The 16,110-nt window shown below is 44.1% G+C and overlaps 1 pseudogene; it reads right to left on the minus strand.

Moving 5' to 3' along the window:
* Nucleotides 1-13,955: 13,955 nt before the first annotated feature.
* Nucleotides 13,956-15,751, minus strand: LOC125367573 (annotated as a pseudogene).
* Between the last annotated feature and the right edge of the window lie 359 nt (nt 15,752-16,110).

Genomic DNA, 16,110 nt, shown 5'->3' on the forward strand with positions numbered 1-16,110 from the left:
AAGGGGCATGGCCTCCTTAATATATGACTGTAGGAGGGACAGTAGAGACCAGGTCTGCAAAACAACAAACTTCTCTTGAAATGCTATTTGCACAGGTTTGGGTCAGCCACCTTACATTATGTATCTAAAACAAGACAACTACTAATCATAAAAAGGTGTAGAATAGACATAACAGTGGATCACATTACCTCAACAGCTATGTACACATGATCATATAAGACAAAGATAAGCAAAAACAACTCCAATAGAAGGATACAGGAGGATTCTATTGTTGATGTTACATTTAAAGTTCTAAGTGAAATTCCTTTGGCATACCCTGTGTAGTAGTTGTTTGGTTTTAGATACATAATCTAAGTCGATGATGGAAACCTGTGGAAATATCATTTGAATAGTTTTTTGTTTCCCAGACCTAGTCTCCACTGTCTTCCCCCTCCTCCCCACACACACTCTGACAGTAATATATCAAGGAGACCATGCCCCTTTGTTCTCTGTGTTCTAGGCTTGTCTCGCTCAACATTATTTGTTCAAGTTCTGACCATTTCCCTGCGAATACCAATGTTTTGTCATTTCTATTTGCTATGTAATATTCCATTGTGTATAGGTACCACAATTTTTGTATTCATTCATCTGCAGTGGGGCATCTGGGTTGTTTCCATATTTTGCCTATTGTAAATTGTGCAGCGATAAACATGGATGTGCAGATGTCTTTTGGATATCCTGAGACCTGTTGTTCAGGATAGATGCCTAGGAGTGGTATGGCTGGGTCATAGGGTATGTCTATGCTGAGCTTTTTGAGGAACATCCATACTGTTTTCAAAGCGGTTGTACTAATTTGCCCTCCCACCAACAGTGGAGAAGGGCTCCTCTTTCCCCGGATCCCCTCCAGCATTTGTTGTTGCCCGAGTTCAGAGGATAGGCCATTCTAACTGGAGTGAGGTGGTATCTCTGGGTTGTTTTTATTTGCATTTCCTTTACTGCCAGGGATGTTGAACATTTCCTCATATGTTTCTTTGCCATTCTTATCTCTTCTCCTGTGAAGTCTATCTTTAGCTCCTTTGTCCATTTAATAATTGGTTTCCTGGGTTTGGAGGGGGTTAGTTTTTGTGTTCTCTGTAGATGACGGATATTAGGCCTCTGTCTGTTGCTGTGCTGGTGAAAATCCTTTCCCATATGGTTGGCTGTCTTACTAGATTGGTGGCTATGTCTTTAGCTGTGCTGAAACGTTTTATTTTGTCAAGGTCCCATTTGTTGAGACTCTCCCCTATCTGTCGTGCCCCTGGGACTATATTCAGGAAGGTCCTTCCTGTGTCTTTAAGTTCTAACGACTTTTCTGCTCTGACCTTCAGTAGTTTCAAGGTCTTCATGTCTATTTTGCTACCAATACCAGGCTCTCTTTGCTATGATGGCTCTATAATAGAGCTTGAAGTCTGGAATTCTTTTGCATAGAATTGCTTTGGCTACTCTAGGTCTTTTGCTCTTCCATATGAATTTATGGGTTGTTTTCTCTATTTCAGTGAAGAATGTAACTGGGATCTTGATGGGGATTGCTTTGAATTTGTATCGCATTTGGGGCAATATGGGCATTTTCGCTATATTGATTCTGCCTACCCATGAGCATCGGAGGTCTTTCCATCTCCTTGTGTCCTCTTTGATTTCTCTAACAGTAATATATCAAGGAGACCATGCCCCTTTGTTCTCTGTGTTTATTTATTTATTTATTTTTGCCAGTTCTGGGCCTTGAACTCAGGGCCTGAGCACTGTCCCTTGCTTCTTTTTGCTCAAGGCTAGCACTCTGCCACTTGAGCCACAGCACCACTTCTGGCCTTTTGTATATATGTGCTGTATATATGTGCTGGGGAATTGAACCCAGGGCTTCATGTATACAAAATATTTTTGGGACTAAGGATGTAGCTCTGTGTTAGAGTGCTTGTCTAGCATGCACAAGGCCTTGGCACGCCTTGGCAAGGAAGGAAGGCAGGAAACAAAAAGAAAGTGGAAGGGAAAAGGGAAAAGTAAGGGGAGAGGGAAAGGAAACGGAAGGAAAGGACTTAAACTATAGTTCATCCAATAAAATATTAGGTGAACCAGGTGTCAGTGGCTATCTCCTTTAATCCTAGCTGGGATCTGGTGATCATGGTTCGAAGCCAGCCTAGGCAAGAAATTCCACAAAATGCTTGTCTCCATTTAACCACCCCAAAGCCAGAAGTGGAGCTCTGGTTCAAGTGGCAAAGCATGAACCTTGAGCAAGCAAGATCAAGGGACAATACCTGAGCCCAAGCCCCAGGAACAAAAGGCTACCTGTAGTCCCATCTGCATGGGAGACACAAGTAGGAGAAAAACATTCCAATATCCGCCACCGGCAAAAGTGTGAGACTCTATCTGAAAAAGATATAGAGGCATGACTCCAATAGTAGAGCACCTCCCTAACAAGTTCAAACCTCAGTAGCATAAAATATGTACCAAAGTCGCATGATGGATAGATATGTCCGTACATGTATATGTCCATATATGTATACAACATAGGTTAAATTCAAATATGCACATATATGCGCGCACACACACACACACACACACACACACACATCACAAGGTAAGGATGGAAGAGAATAAAGATCCTTCCAATGTTAAATAATAAACGCAGTAGCCTCAGTGTCAGACTGGGGCTTGAGAACTAGCAAACCACTCTGCCTCTCCAAACCTGTCTCTCCATGACAGTACTGAAAGTCCTTCTCCCCACCAGCCCCAAGAATGGTGGGCCAATAAATCTCTTGATTATAAATTATCCCATCTCAGAGATTCTGTTATAGTAGCACAAAAGGGACTGGACCACATAACAAGTTAAAATGATGAGGTCTGTTTACTGCCCAACTGTAGACAGGGTTTGGTTGCCCTGATCTGAGAATTTCTGGGTTATGATGCAGGCCCAGATACCTCCTGAGCAGCATCGGTGGGAAGATGACTGCCAGGAACACAAAGCTCACATGACCTGACAGCCTCCCTTGACCTCCATACCAAAAGTCCAGTGTTTTTTTCCCACATAGAAACTATAGTAGGTTGACTTACTAACTAGCAAATAGGGTAAAGTCAGAGGTCCTTCACAGTTTTGAATATTTGTCTAGGACCTGAGGTATGACCGCTGCTGTGTAGGAATGAATGAGAAAGCAAAGCTCAGAGCATTCACAGTTAGGGATGGATCCACTTCAAGTGCCATTTCCTCACCTATAACAAAGACCAACGTTTTCTATAGCATACGTTCATTCTGAGGATTGCAGTGAGATTGTAGTGTAGCATAGGAGCTCAGACATCAGCTTCATGTTCCTCTCCTCCCTTCTCTAGAAAATGCTACTGCCATGTTGGGCCAGATACTCAGTACCAGACCAGTGCATAACCAAGCATCACATCTCTGGGAGGAGAGAGGACATTTGGAGCTCCCTGCAGTGGAGTTGATGTGAAGTTGGATTATAACTGACATGCCCCATTTCTAAGCACAGCTCTCAGGTTGGCTTGGAATCGCTGGACTTCATTTAATCTGTTACATCCAAGCTCCAAGTGTGATTTCTCCAAAGTGCTGTCAAGAGACAGGTAACCAAAATATCACCCCACGTAAACAAAGTGTCTAGCTCGTCTGACAACCTAGAGCAGGAAATTACCTCAGCTCCTTCAGTCTAGTAAAACACACAACAGAATGCACTTGTGCTTAAGGGGCAGTTGTGATCATGTTAATGTCTGAAAAACATAGTTTTTGTTGTTGGGAGTTCATTTGCTCAAGCATGGCAATCCACTGGGATTGATGCTGAGAAAGGAAAAGTGAAATCAATGCATTCTTGAAGATAGGCTACCTTTGTGTTTCCAGCTTCAGAATCATCTGATCCCAAATCATATCCTTTTACATTCCCAGCTTCTCTGGTGAGACCATGTCTTTTATCTTCAGTTCTCTGCACTCCAAACCAGCTATGCTCAGTACATGGAGAAGGAGCCAGGAGAGAGGAAAGGTCTTGTTATTTATACGCATTGTCCTGTCCTGCTGTTCTGATATGTCCCTTATTGGGACATGTCCAGGAATGAGGCCCAGTTCATCTTCAGTGTCCTGATTATTGCTGTGCGTTCTACCCCTGAGGTGAGCCCTCCAAGAAGGCCAGGCCAATGAAGCATCTCCCTCTGGGGCACTATTCATTAATGGTCAGCAAATTGAGTGAGCTACATGCCTCACTTTGCAGGAAGTTCAAAGATTCCATTTACTGCTGTGCATCATTGGCTCATGCTTGTTATCCTAGCTATTGAGGAAGCTAGGATCTGAGAATTGTGGGTCAAAGCCAGCCTAGGCAGGAAAAACCATGAATTCTTATCTCCAATTAATTCTCAAAAATCTAGATGTACAGCAGTTGAACAAAGGCAGCAGTGGTGCTGGGCACAAGTGGCTAATGCCTGTAATCCCAGATAGTAAGGGTCTAAGATCTGAGGAGCATGGATTCGAAGCCAAACCGGGCAGAAAAGTCTGTGAGGCATTTATCTCCAATAAACTACACTGAAAAAGCAAGTGGTACTGTGAGGCTCAAGTGGTAGAGTGCTAGCCGTGAACAAAAGGGAGCTCAGGGACACTGCCCAGGCCCAGACTTTGAGCCTCGGGACTGGAAAAAAAAATGCAGCAGTTGTACTCACGAGACAATGTTGAAAATGAACTATATGACTTGTCAATTGTGAGTGGAGATGGAGGGAAACACTGGAGAAAGCAAAGGAAGAGATGATATTTTCAAAAAGAAAGGTACTCTTGGGCTGGGGATATGGCCTAGTGGCAAGAGTGACTGCCTCATATACATGAGGTCCTGGGTTCAATTCCCCAGCACCACGTATACAGAAAATGGCCAGAAGTGGCGCTGTGGCTCAAGTGGCAGAGTGCTAGCCTTGAGTAAAAAGAAGCCAGGGAATGGCAAAGAAGCCCCAGGACTGGCAAAAAAAAAAAAAGAAAGAAAGAAAGAAAGGTACTCTTCACCTGACTTACATAACTGTGACACGCTTGTACATCACTTTTATAATAACAATATTTTTTTTCTCAAATTTTTATTATCAAACTGACGTACAGAGAGGTTACAGTATCATACGTTGGGCATTGGATACATTTCTTGTACTGTTTGTTGCCTTGTCCCTCATGCCCCCCTCCCTCCCCCCCTTTCCCTCCTCCCCCCTGGTGTTCAGTTCACTTACACCAAACAGTATTGCAAGTATTGCTTTTGTAGTTATTTCTCTTTTTTTACCCTGTGTCTCTCGAATTTGGTATTCCCTTTGAATTTCCTACTTCCAATACCAGTAAACACGGTTTCCAATATACTCAGATAAGATTACAGAGATAGTGTAGGTACAAACATAGGAAGGTGATACAAAACATTATCTATAATAGAAACTACACATACACATAGGACGTTGAAAGTGGTTACAACTGTTATATATCACTTGTTTCCATAACATGGAGTTCATTTCAATTAGCATCATCCTATGTGTTTCTAAGGGTATAGCTATTGGGCCTTGTGATGCTCTGCTATGGCTTGCCTAAACCTGTACTAATTATTCCCAATAAGGGAGGCCATAGAGTCCATGTTTCTTTGGGTCTGGCTCACTTCACTTAGTATAACTTTTTCCAAGTCCTTCCATTTCCTTACAAATGGAACAATGTCATTCTTTCTGATAGAGGCATAAAATTCCATTGTGTAAATGTACCACATTTTCCTGATCCATTCATCTATGGAGGGGCATCTGGGTTGGTTCCAGCTTCTTGCTATGACAAATTGTGCTGCGATGAACATTGTTGTGCTGGTGGCATTACTGTGATTTTGTTTGTGGGCTTTTGGATAGATACCCAACAGTGGGGCTGCTGAGTCATAGGGAAGTTCTATATTGAGCCTTCTGAGGAATCTCCATACTGCTTGCCAGAGTGGCTGAACCAGTTTACATTCCCACCAACAATGAAGTAGGGTTCCCTTTTGGCCACATCCCCTCCAACAATTGTTATTATTAGTTTTCTTGATATATGACATTCTTGCTGGGGTGAGATGGAATCTCAATGTTGTTTTGATTTGCATTTCCTTTATGGCCAGTGATGTAGAGCATTTTTTCATATGTCTATTGGCCATTCTCATTTCCTCATCAGAGAAGTTTCTTTGTAAGTCTTTAGCCCACTTGATGAGGGGGCTATTGGTTCTTTGCAGTTTTGTTTTGGAAGAAGGTAATTTTTTTAGTTCTGCATATATTTTAGAGATGAGGCCTTTGTCTGTTGAATGTCCAGTAAAAATCTTCTCCCAGTCTGTGGGCTTTCTGTTTATCTTGAGAGCTATGTCCTTTGCCGTGCAGAAGCTCTGGAGTTTGATGCAGTCCCATTTGTCCAACCTTTCTTTGATTTGTAGCCTTTCAGGGTCTTTGTTAAGGAAGTTCTGTCCTGTGCCAAGGAGCCCAAGTGTTTCTCCTACTCCTTCCTTTAGTGTCTTCAGGGTGCCTGTTTTGATTTCAAGGTCTTTAATCCATTTGGAATTGATTTTGGTGCAGGGTGATATATAAGGATCTAGTTTTAGTTTGTTGCATGTGTTGAGCCAGTTTTGCCAGCACCACTTGTTAAAGAGGCTATCTTTCTTCCATACTATTGTTTTAGCTCCTTTATCAAAGATTAAGTAGGCATAGTTCTGTGGGTCTAATTCTGGGTCTTCAATTCTGTTCCATTGGTCTTCAGGCCTGTTCCGGTGCCAATACGAAGCTGTTTTTATTACTATAGCTTTATAATACAGCTTGAAGTTGGGTATTGTAATTCCTCCAGCACTGTTCTTTCTGCTTAGGAGTGTTTTTGCTATTCTAGGTCTTTTATTGTTCCATATGAATTTCTGGATTGCTTCCTCTATTTCAATAAAGAATGGTGTTGGGATATTAATGGGTATTGCATTGAATTTGTAGATAGCCTTTGGCAATATTGCCATTTTGATTACATTAATCCTCCCAATCCAGGAGCATGGGAGGTTTTTCCATTTTCTTAGTTCTGACTTAATTTCATTTTTCAAGCTTTTAAAGTTCTCTTCAAAGAGGTCTTTCACTTCTTTGGTTAAGGTTATTCCTAGGTATTTTATGTTTTTGGGGGCTATTGCAAAAGGAGTTGCTTTCCTGATTTCAGCCTCGGTCTTCGGGTTGTTAGCATAGAGAAAGGCCGTTGATTTTTGAAGGTTTATTTTATATCCTGCAACTTTGCCAAAGTTTTGGATCAGCTCTAGTAGCTTGGGGGTAGAGTCTATGGGATTCTTTAGGTATAGGATCATGTCATCTGTGAAGAGAGAAAGTTTAACTTCATCTTTTCCTATTTGGATCCCCTTTATATTCTCTTCTTGCCTAATTGCTCTGGCTAGGAATTCTAGTACTATGTTGAAGAGCAGGGGAGAGAGTGGACATCCCTGCCTTGTTCCTGATTTTAAAGGGAATGGCTTTAGTTTTTCACCATTTAGAGTTATGCTTGCTGTTGGTTTGTCATAAACTGCCTTGATTATATTCAGGAATGTTCCCTGGAATCCCAGTTTTTCCAGGGCTTTTAGCATAAATGGGTGCTGGATTTTATCGAACGCTTTTTCCGCATCCAGCGATAAAACCATGTGGTTCTTTACCTTGCTCCGGTTGATGTGGTGGATTACATTAATTGACTTGCGTATATTAAACCAACTTTGCATCCCTGGGATGAATCCAGTTTGATCGTGGTGTATGATTTTTTTTGATGACCTGTTGAAGTCGATTGGCCAGAATTTTGTTGAGAATTTTTGCATCTATGTTCATCAGGGAGATTGGTCTGTAGTCCTCTTTCCGTGATGAGTCTCTGCCTGGTTTTGGGATGAGGGTTATACTGGCTTCATAAAATTAGTCTGGCAGTGAACGTTCTCTTTCAATTTCATTGAAGAGTTTGAGAAATATTGGAGTGAGTTCTGTTTTGAAGGCCTTGTAGAATTCTGCAGTGAATCCATCTGGACCTGGGCTTTTCTTGGATGGGAGATCGTTTATTGCTGTTTCTATTTCAATACTGGATATGGGTCTGTTTAGAAGGTTTAAGTCTTCATAGTTGAGTTTGGGGGTATCAATTTTTTCTAGGAAATCATCCATTTCTTCCAAGTTCTCGAATTTGTTGGCATAAAGGTTTGCAAAATAGTCCCTTATTATTTTCTGAATTTCGGTTATTTCTGTGGTGATGCTACCTGTTTCATCTCTTATCTTGTTTATTTGAGTGTGCTGCCTTCGTTCTTTGGTCAGGTTTCCCAGGGGTCTGTCTATCTTGTTGATTTTTTCAAAGAACCAACTCTTTGTTTTGTTGATTCTTTCGATGGTTTTTTTTTGTCTCTAATTGATTTAATTCTGATTTCATTTTAATTATTTGCTTCCGTCTATTGACGTGGGGTTTGGCTTGCTGGTCTCTCTCCAGAAAATTAAGGTGCTTCCTTAAATTACTGAGTTGCTGTTTCTCCAGTTTGTTGATGTATGTACTCAGAGATATAAATTTTCCTCTGAGTACTGCCTTTGCTGTGTCCCAAAGGAGCTGGTACTTTGTGCCCTCAACTTGGTTGAAGTCCATAAACATTTGAATTTCTGTTTTAATTTCTTCAATGATCCACTGATGGTTCAGCAGTGTGTTCTTTAGTCTCCATGAATTGTGGGATTTTCTGTGGTGGCTGAATGAGTTGAGCTCTAATTTTATTCCATTGTGGTCTGAAAGAATGCAGGGAATGATTTTGATACTTCTGAATTTGTACAGATTTTCTTTGTGCCCTAAGATGTGATCTATTTTGGAGAATGTTCCGTGTGCTGCTGAAAAGAATGTGTATTCTGTCCTTGCTGGGTGGAATATTCTGTAGATGTCGATTAAGTCTAGTTGGTCTATGCAATTGTTTAGTTCTGTGGTTTCTTTGTTCAGTTTTTGGCGTGTTGATCTGTCCAGAGGTGATAGTGGAGTGTTAAAGTCCCCCACTATCATTGTGTTTGGGTCTATGATAATAACAATATTTTAAGCTAGAAGTAGAGCTGTTGCTCTAGAATTCTAGCCTTGAGGTAAAAAGCTCAGGGACAGCACCCAGACAAAAAGAAAAAAAGAGACGTAATTTGCAAGAATTTATGAAACCTACAAAAAAATCAAATAGTTTAGAGTTTGTTTTTGCCCTCTTCCAACATTGTCTAGGAACCATATAGATGTAAGGAGACGATTATTACAAAGTCAATCGTGTAAACAGTCCCAGCACCACAGATGTCTACATTCTCTGTTTCTCTTTCCCTTCTTTACTCTCTACCAACAACCTAATGAGAGGAAAAAAATGGAAGTAAAGGCAAGGACAAGCATTGTGATACAGTAGGAGCCAGGGAGAATATTACAGGGACGTGATAGCCGAACTCCTGGAGCTGACTGCTTCCACCCCTCCTCCAACCTCAGGGAGCAGAGTGGGAGCAGCACTCAAGCTTCTGGGGAGCACAGCATGGAAGTAAGCACAAAGATTAATCTTGGAACCAAGCGTCAGGCCCTCTGGGCTGAGACAGAGGTCCTGGTAGAAACAGAAGGCACCATGCACAAGTTGGAGCTCATAGATGGACACCCCCAGACAAGATCCAGCATCATACACCTGTAGGCTGGTGTGACAGACATGAATTTTGACATCTGTTTGAGACTCAGCATGGATCTGTAACACACCTCCCTTCTTCTTAGGACTGTACAGGTCCTTGAAGTTAGGGGACCCAGGACAATCCAGGTTAGCCCCAGTCTAGAAGGTTTAAAAGATTCCTTTTACAAGTATTACCAATGCTGAGTAGAGGACACAAAATGTAGAGATATCCTGTGTTCATGAATTGATGTTAAAAGGTCCAAAGTACCCAAAGTGATTTACAGATTTAATGAAATCCCTTTCAAAATACCAATGGGAGTCTTTTAAACAATTTTATTCTTATTTATTGTCTAAGGGATGTACAGAGAGATTACAGTTTCATACGTTAGGCCTTGGGTACATTTCTAGTACAGTTTGTTACCCAATAGGAGTCTTCGCAAAACTAGAAGAAAAATCCCCACAAAAATAGTTCTAAAATGTATGCACACCCCGAAGAAATCCCAAATAGGCAAAGCAATTGAGCAAAAAGAATGGCAGGAAGTATTATGCCACCTGACATCCATAGATCAATGGAATAATAGATCAATAGAAGTGAACCTACACACCTATAGCCAAATGATTTTTAACATAGGTGCTAAGTTCACATTTGAAAGAAAATATAATCTTTTTAATATATTTGAATTGGAGTCATTATGTTGAGTGAGTGAAGTCAAATACTGTATGTTCTTGCTCATTTGTGGAATACAGAGCTGAAGTGATAATGATGATTAATAACAATACAGGACATAAATGTAAAATGAGGACTGTCTAGAGGGGATTGGAAAGGAAAAGATAGTGTGCAGTAAAGAGAATCAAGGTACACGCACATATACACATATGTACACATACATATTCACATGCATACACACATATATTTGAAGACAGCTTATTTAGCCCCTCAAATTCTATTTGAAAAGGGGGCAGGAAAGATGAGGATTGGGAATATAATGGGATGGAGTAAGTGGACTTATTCAAAGCACACTGTATGCATGTATGGAATTATTACAATAGAGCCCTCTTGTATTTCTACTGTATGCTAATTCAAAAATCAAATTAAATCTGAAAAGGAAAACAAACAAGCATTAATTAGTTAAAAATGAAAGTCCAGATACCAGGCTTACACCTGTAATACTAACTACACAGCCCAGGCAGGAAAGTCTGTGAGACTTTTATCTGCTGCTAAGCATTAAAAAGCCAGAATTGGAAATATGGCTCAAGTGGCAGAGTGCCAACCTTGAGTGAAAGAGCTCTTAACAATGCCCAGTCTCTGAGTTCTAGCCCTAGAACTGGCACAAAGTAGGAAACAAAGAAAGAAAGAAAGAAAGAAAGAAAGAAAGAAAGAAAGAAAGAAAGAAAGAAAGAAAGAAAGAAAGAAAGAAAGAAAGAAGAAGAAGGAAGGAAGGAAGGAAGGAAGGAAGGAAGGAAGGAAGGAAGGAAGAAAGAAAGAAAGAGGGAGATAGGGAGGGAGAGAGGGAGGGAGGGAGGGAGGGAGGGAAGAAGGGAGGGAGGAAGGAAGGGAGGGAGGGAGGCGAGAGGGAGAGAGGGGGGGGAAGGGGAAAGCGAGGGAGGGAGGGAAGGAGGAAAGGAGGGAGGGGGAGGGAAAAAAGGGCATGAGTCAGCCAGCCATGCCAGGAATTAAATTTGTTCACTGAGAGATGTTGACAATATGTCTGTGCTCTGCTGCATTTAGCCCTCCTGGAAAGGCGCCGTTGCTGTGGGTAGTTTGGAGATCTGTTTCCTGGCACCCACCTTGATGGGCTATGCTGTCTGATTCCTCTGCAGGTGCGATGTCCAGGTGCAGTGGGGCAGGTCTCAGAAGACAAATGCCCGGTGGCAGCACGAAGTAATGAAAAGCACGTACTGCCTTTGGATTTGGCACCGACCAGTTTCTCCACCTGATACCTGTGTGTCATGTCCACTCCTGGAGAAGACAGTTACCAGCTGATTCATCTCCACACCCCTCTCTTTCCCCATCAACTTTGGAAGCCACCTGTGCTAGATAACATAGTTAAAAATTAAATCCATGCTTTACTGTCTACATGAGATTGATGCGGGAAAGCTACTAGACCCACACTGAACTCAGTATGAGAGTGAAATCAACTTCTTCTAGATGAGGGTAGTACATTACTACTGCTCAAGCTTATTTCTCCTAACAGAGGCTGTGGGAGACCACTGTGCTGGACCATGATCATGACCATTTAGTCCAAGGTGAACATAAAACATCAAGCACAGTGCCTGGAAGACAAAATTTGCTCCATTCACGTTTTTTATCCTTCATACTTTCAAATTTTGCATTTTTCCAAAGGTCAAACCCCAGTCCAAGTACTATAGCAGATACCTTTCCAAAACTGTTTTCAAGCTGGGACCTAACCATCGCATTCTTGAGGGAAAAAAGATGAAGGATGTACACAGCATCATCAAGAGGCTTCTGCCACCCTCACAAAGAAATGCAGATGCTTCACAGCATCTAAATCCAATTCAGCATCACTGCCTCTAGGGTGCAGGTGGGGGAAAGTACAGGGATACATTTCCTGGCACATCATTTTAAACATCTGTCTTTGATTTCACATAGCCAGAGGACATGCAAATGCTGACAGAAACATTACACAGGATTTTAAGTGAGGCCTTGATGCCACCCCTCAAAATGAGATGCTCTATTTCATTGACAGTCTCAGCTTCCCATGGTTCTTAGACATTGCAAACCAATTCTGTGTATTACAGAAGTTGAGGCCACCAGGCATTAGTGGCTTACAGCTGTAATCCTAGATATTCAAGAGGCTGAGCTCTGGAGGATAGAGGTCTGAAAACAGCCCAGGCAGAAAAGTCCTCCAAAATCCACCTCTAACTATCAAAAATGACAAGCTGGATGTGCAGATGATGTGGTAGAGCATCGCCAGTGAGCAAGCAGCTAAGTGAGTTGGAAGCCCTGAGTTCAAACCCCAGGATAGGTAAAAAGTTAAGGCCCAGAGTGAGAAGAGCTTGCCCCGGGTACCATGCCAGGAGTGGCTAAATGCCCTCTTTGCCCTGGCCCCTAAAGCCCTTCCTTCCAATCATGAATCACTCCTGACTGCCATCCTTCCACCCATTCATCTCTACTTTACATCACCTTCCTCATTCAGTTCCTGGATTGAATCTTCCCTAAATGACCAGGAAAATCAGCTTGGCAAACCTTTCTGGTATCCACTTCCCTCTGATTTCTATGGGTGCCTGCTGGTTTGATGTAGTCATTAAATGTCAGCCTTACCTTAGTAGCCAGATGGAAAAGCTATAATCACCCCAGGCATTTCTGAGGGACCTTTTAAAGAACATCATTAATTTTAATAAAGCTCTCCTTACCATCACTTTCTAATTATAGTTCTGACATTCCTATTTTATGTTAAAAATTCCTGTACCTTTTAATTAAAAAAAGAGCTTGCTTTTTCAAGTGCATGTGCTTGTGTGGTAGCCAAAGTGTCTGGGTTAATTTTCTGAAATAAAAACTAACAGCAACTAGACTTTTCCCTGTCTCTTCCACTCTTCTGCACTCCTTGCCCAGTCCATGTATTGTTATTTTAAAATAGATGTATGGGAGTTTGGAATGTGGCCTAATGGGTTCGATTCCTCAGCACCACATATATAGAAAAAGCCAGAAGTGGCACTGTGGCTCAAATGGTAGGTTGCTAGCCTTGGGCAAAAAGAAGCCAAGGACAGTGCTCCGGCCCTGAGTCCAAGCCCCAGGACTGGCAAATAAAATAAAATAGGGTGTACGAAATAAACCCTTTTGTACTCCAAACTGGGAGGTTACTGCCTGGAATACCTGAGCAAAGTTTGGATCTCCAGGGTAAGGTGGTAGCTGAGCATATCTTAGATACTGGCCAAAAGATCAAAAGCTCCACATAGAACATCAGAGATCTTAAAATGCAGCTCCTCAATTCATTACACATCCAATGGAATCTTACATTCCCTGTATACTGCCAGTCAATACCCTGTTCATTTTTCTCTAGCCAGTGTATTCACTTAGCATGTCTTACATTCCTAACCTCCTGGAATCTTCACCAAGGGCTGTATGAAGTAGGAAAACAGTTGTTTAAATAAGAAATAAAGCACAGATAAAGTAAGCAACAGATGTCCCAAGCTGGGATTGCAATCCATTCTTTTGCTTCCTCCCAAAACAACTAGAGGATATCCTTATCATTGAGATAACCAAGGGAAAGTGGCACATGGATAGGGGAGAGGGGTTGAACTCAGGGCCTGGGCACTGTCTTGAGACTTGTGCTTGAGACCAGCACTCTACCGCTTGACCCACAGCTCCATTCTGACTTTTTTATAGCTAAATGGACATTAAGAGTCTTGTGGACTGTCCTGCTGGGCTGGCTTTCTGGCTCTCTTTGAAGCAAGGTCCTCAGATCTCAGCCTCTCGAGTAGTAGGATTACAGGAGTAAGCCTCCCGCACCCAGTGACACTTGTTTTTTTTTGTTTTGTTTTGTTTTTATCTTCACTTTTCCCTTTGACCAGGGAAGAGGCAGGTAGTTGATTGCTGAGGCATCACTAGACTGCAGGGGATAGAATAGGGTCCGATGGAAACAAACTAGTACAGGTGAGAGGAATTTCCTCCTCTATACCAAGTCTAATTCTAGCCAATCACAGTCCTGGAAGTCAAGACAGACCCGAGAAGCTAGTTTCTGAGCCTGATTTGAACACAACTTCGACAGGCAAGGAAGGCACAGAGAATGCAGCCATCCCACCCCTGTGAAGGGAGGCTGCACCTGCAAACAACACCGACTGGGGTTCAGTACTCGCGTGAGAGTGGTGAAACCGCGCGGATGGCGACCTTCTTGGGGGCACACCAGACGCACATTTCACAAGCGGCTCCAGGAGTTCCTCGCAAGAGCAGTTGGCAAATTCTTCTGGTGCTCCAGCTGCATTGGCCACTGGCCCTAGCCTGCGCACAAGCGCCTACCCCCTCTCCCTTTCCCAAACCTCCCCGTTCCCCAGAGCCCCAGATCCCCCCAGGAACACATCTGAACCCTCACCTGCACGGTGGCGGGCAATGGCAGCACAGCCCATAGGGCAGCGGCGACCGAAACAAAATTTGGCCTCCTTAGAGGTCTTCCAGTAGACGAACAACACGATGCCAAGCGGCAGGTAAAGGTCGCCACCGGTGGAGAAGACGGCGTCTGAGGGTTCCTGGCTCACCTGGCACCGCTGGCGCCCTGCGTTGTACACCTCGCCGCAGCCAAAGAGCAGTGGGGCGGGGCGATGAGCACCACCAGGGCCCAGGTGAGCGGGATCATGAGCGCCGAGGCGCGGCAGCAGGCTCAGAGCAAGTACTGCAGGTGGGGCGTGATGGTCCAGTACCGGTCCAGGGCGATGGCCGCCACGTTCCAGATGCTGGCGGTGCAGCACAGCATGTCAAGAGAGATCCACATGTGACAAAGGCTTCGGCCCAGATGCCACCACCTCCCCGCCGACAGCTCGCTCACCAGACTCAGTGGCATCACCACGGCTGCCACTAGCGCGCCCGAGGTGGCCTTTGAGCCCAGGAGGTTGTGCGGCATGCGATGGAAGGTGCAGACACGCAGGATGGTGGCCAGTACCAGCAGATTCCACAAGAAAGTGGCAGCGATCAGCAGTGCCAGCAGCGTTACCACCAGCACGGTGAAGACAAAGAATGGGGGCTCCCAGCCAGGGAGGACAGCTTCACCCAGGCTCCACCCCACGACCCCGCCGGGCTCCGTGCTACCATTGTAGGTGTCAGGTCCCATGGGAACTGCGGTGGCCACCAAGAGGTTCGCGGCTTCCAGGGCACATGGGCTCAGGCCCTGCACCCCGCAGGTGAGCAAGTAGGAGGGGACACTGTGCTTGGGGAAGATTGGGAAGTGGCATAGGGTGACCTGCCCAGGTTCCTCCGCTGAGCTGCAGTCTCCCTTGGGCGCCACCCTCAGGAAACCTGTCATACAATGGAGGAAAGAAAAAAAGAAGACAAGAAAATGTGGGGCCTTTCCCGTGCCGCCCTGCTGGGCACGCAGGTCCCCTGGCAGCCTACAGTCCAAGGGCGGCATGGTGGACCTGGCCCAAGTATCCGGGGCCACACGAGGGCGGGTCTTGCTGCGTCGCCCCACCCACACCTGCCGCATATGGAGCTGGGGGGGGAGGGCTGGAGAGCACTCCTGGTAGGGTGCCAGGGGCGACTGGGCCTGTGGTGCAGTCCGACCAGGAGGGAATCGAACTGCTTAGGAATCCGGGAGGAATTTCATTCCTGCCTCCTTCCTTTCAGGTCCAGAAGACAGCGGACCCCACCTAGCCCGGGAAAACCTGGGTGCTGGTGGTTTCCAGACATCTCGCTTGTCCCTCTAGCCCAAGTAGCAGACCAAGGTGTTGGAGTATGTAAATGGCAACGTCCTCCACCAGGCTCTGACCCGGTCCTGCTCCCCAATTCGGCCCCACACGCACCACGGGGCTTCCCGACTCCCTGGAAAAACTAAAATTAAAATGT

Source organism: Perognathus longimembris, chromosome 19, assembly GCF_023159225.1.
Source record: "Perognathus longimembris pacificus isolate PPM17 chromosome 19, ASM2315922v1, whole genome shotgun sequence".
Taxonomy (NCBI): Eukaryota; Metazoa; Chordata; class Mammalia; order Rodentia; family Heteromyidae; genus Perognathus; species Perognathus longimembris.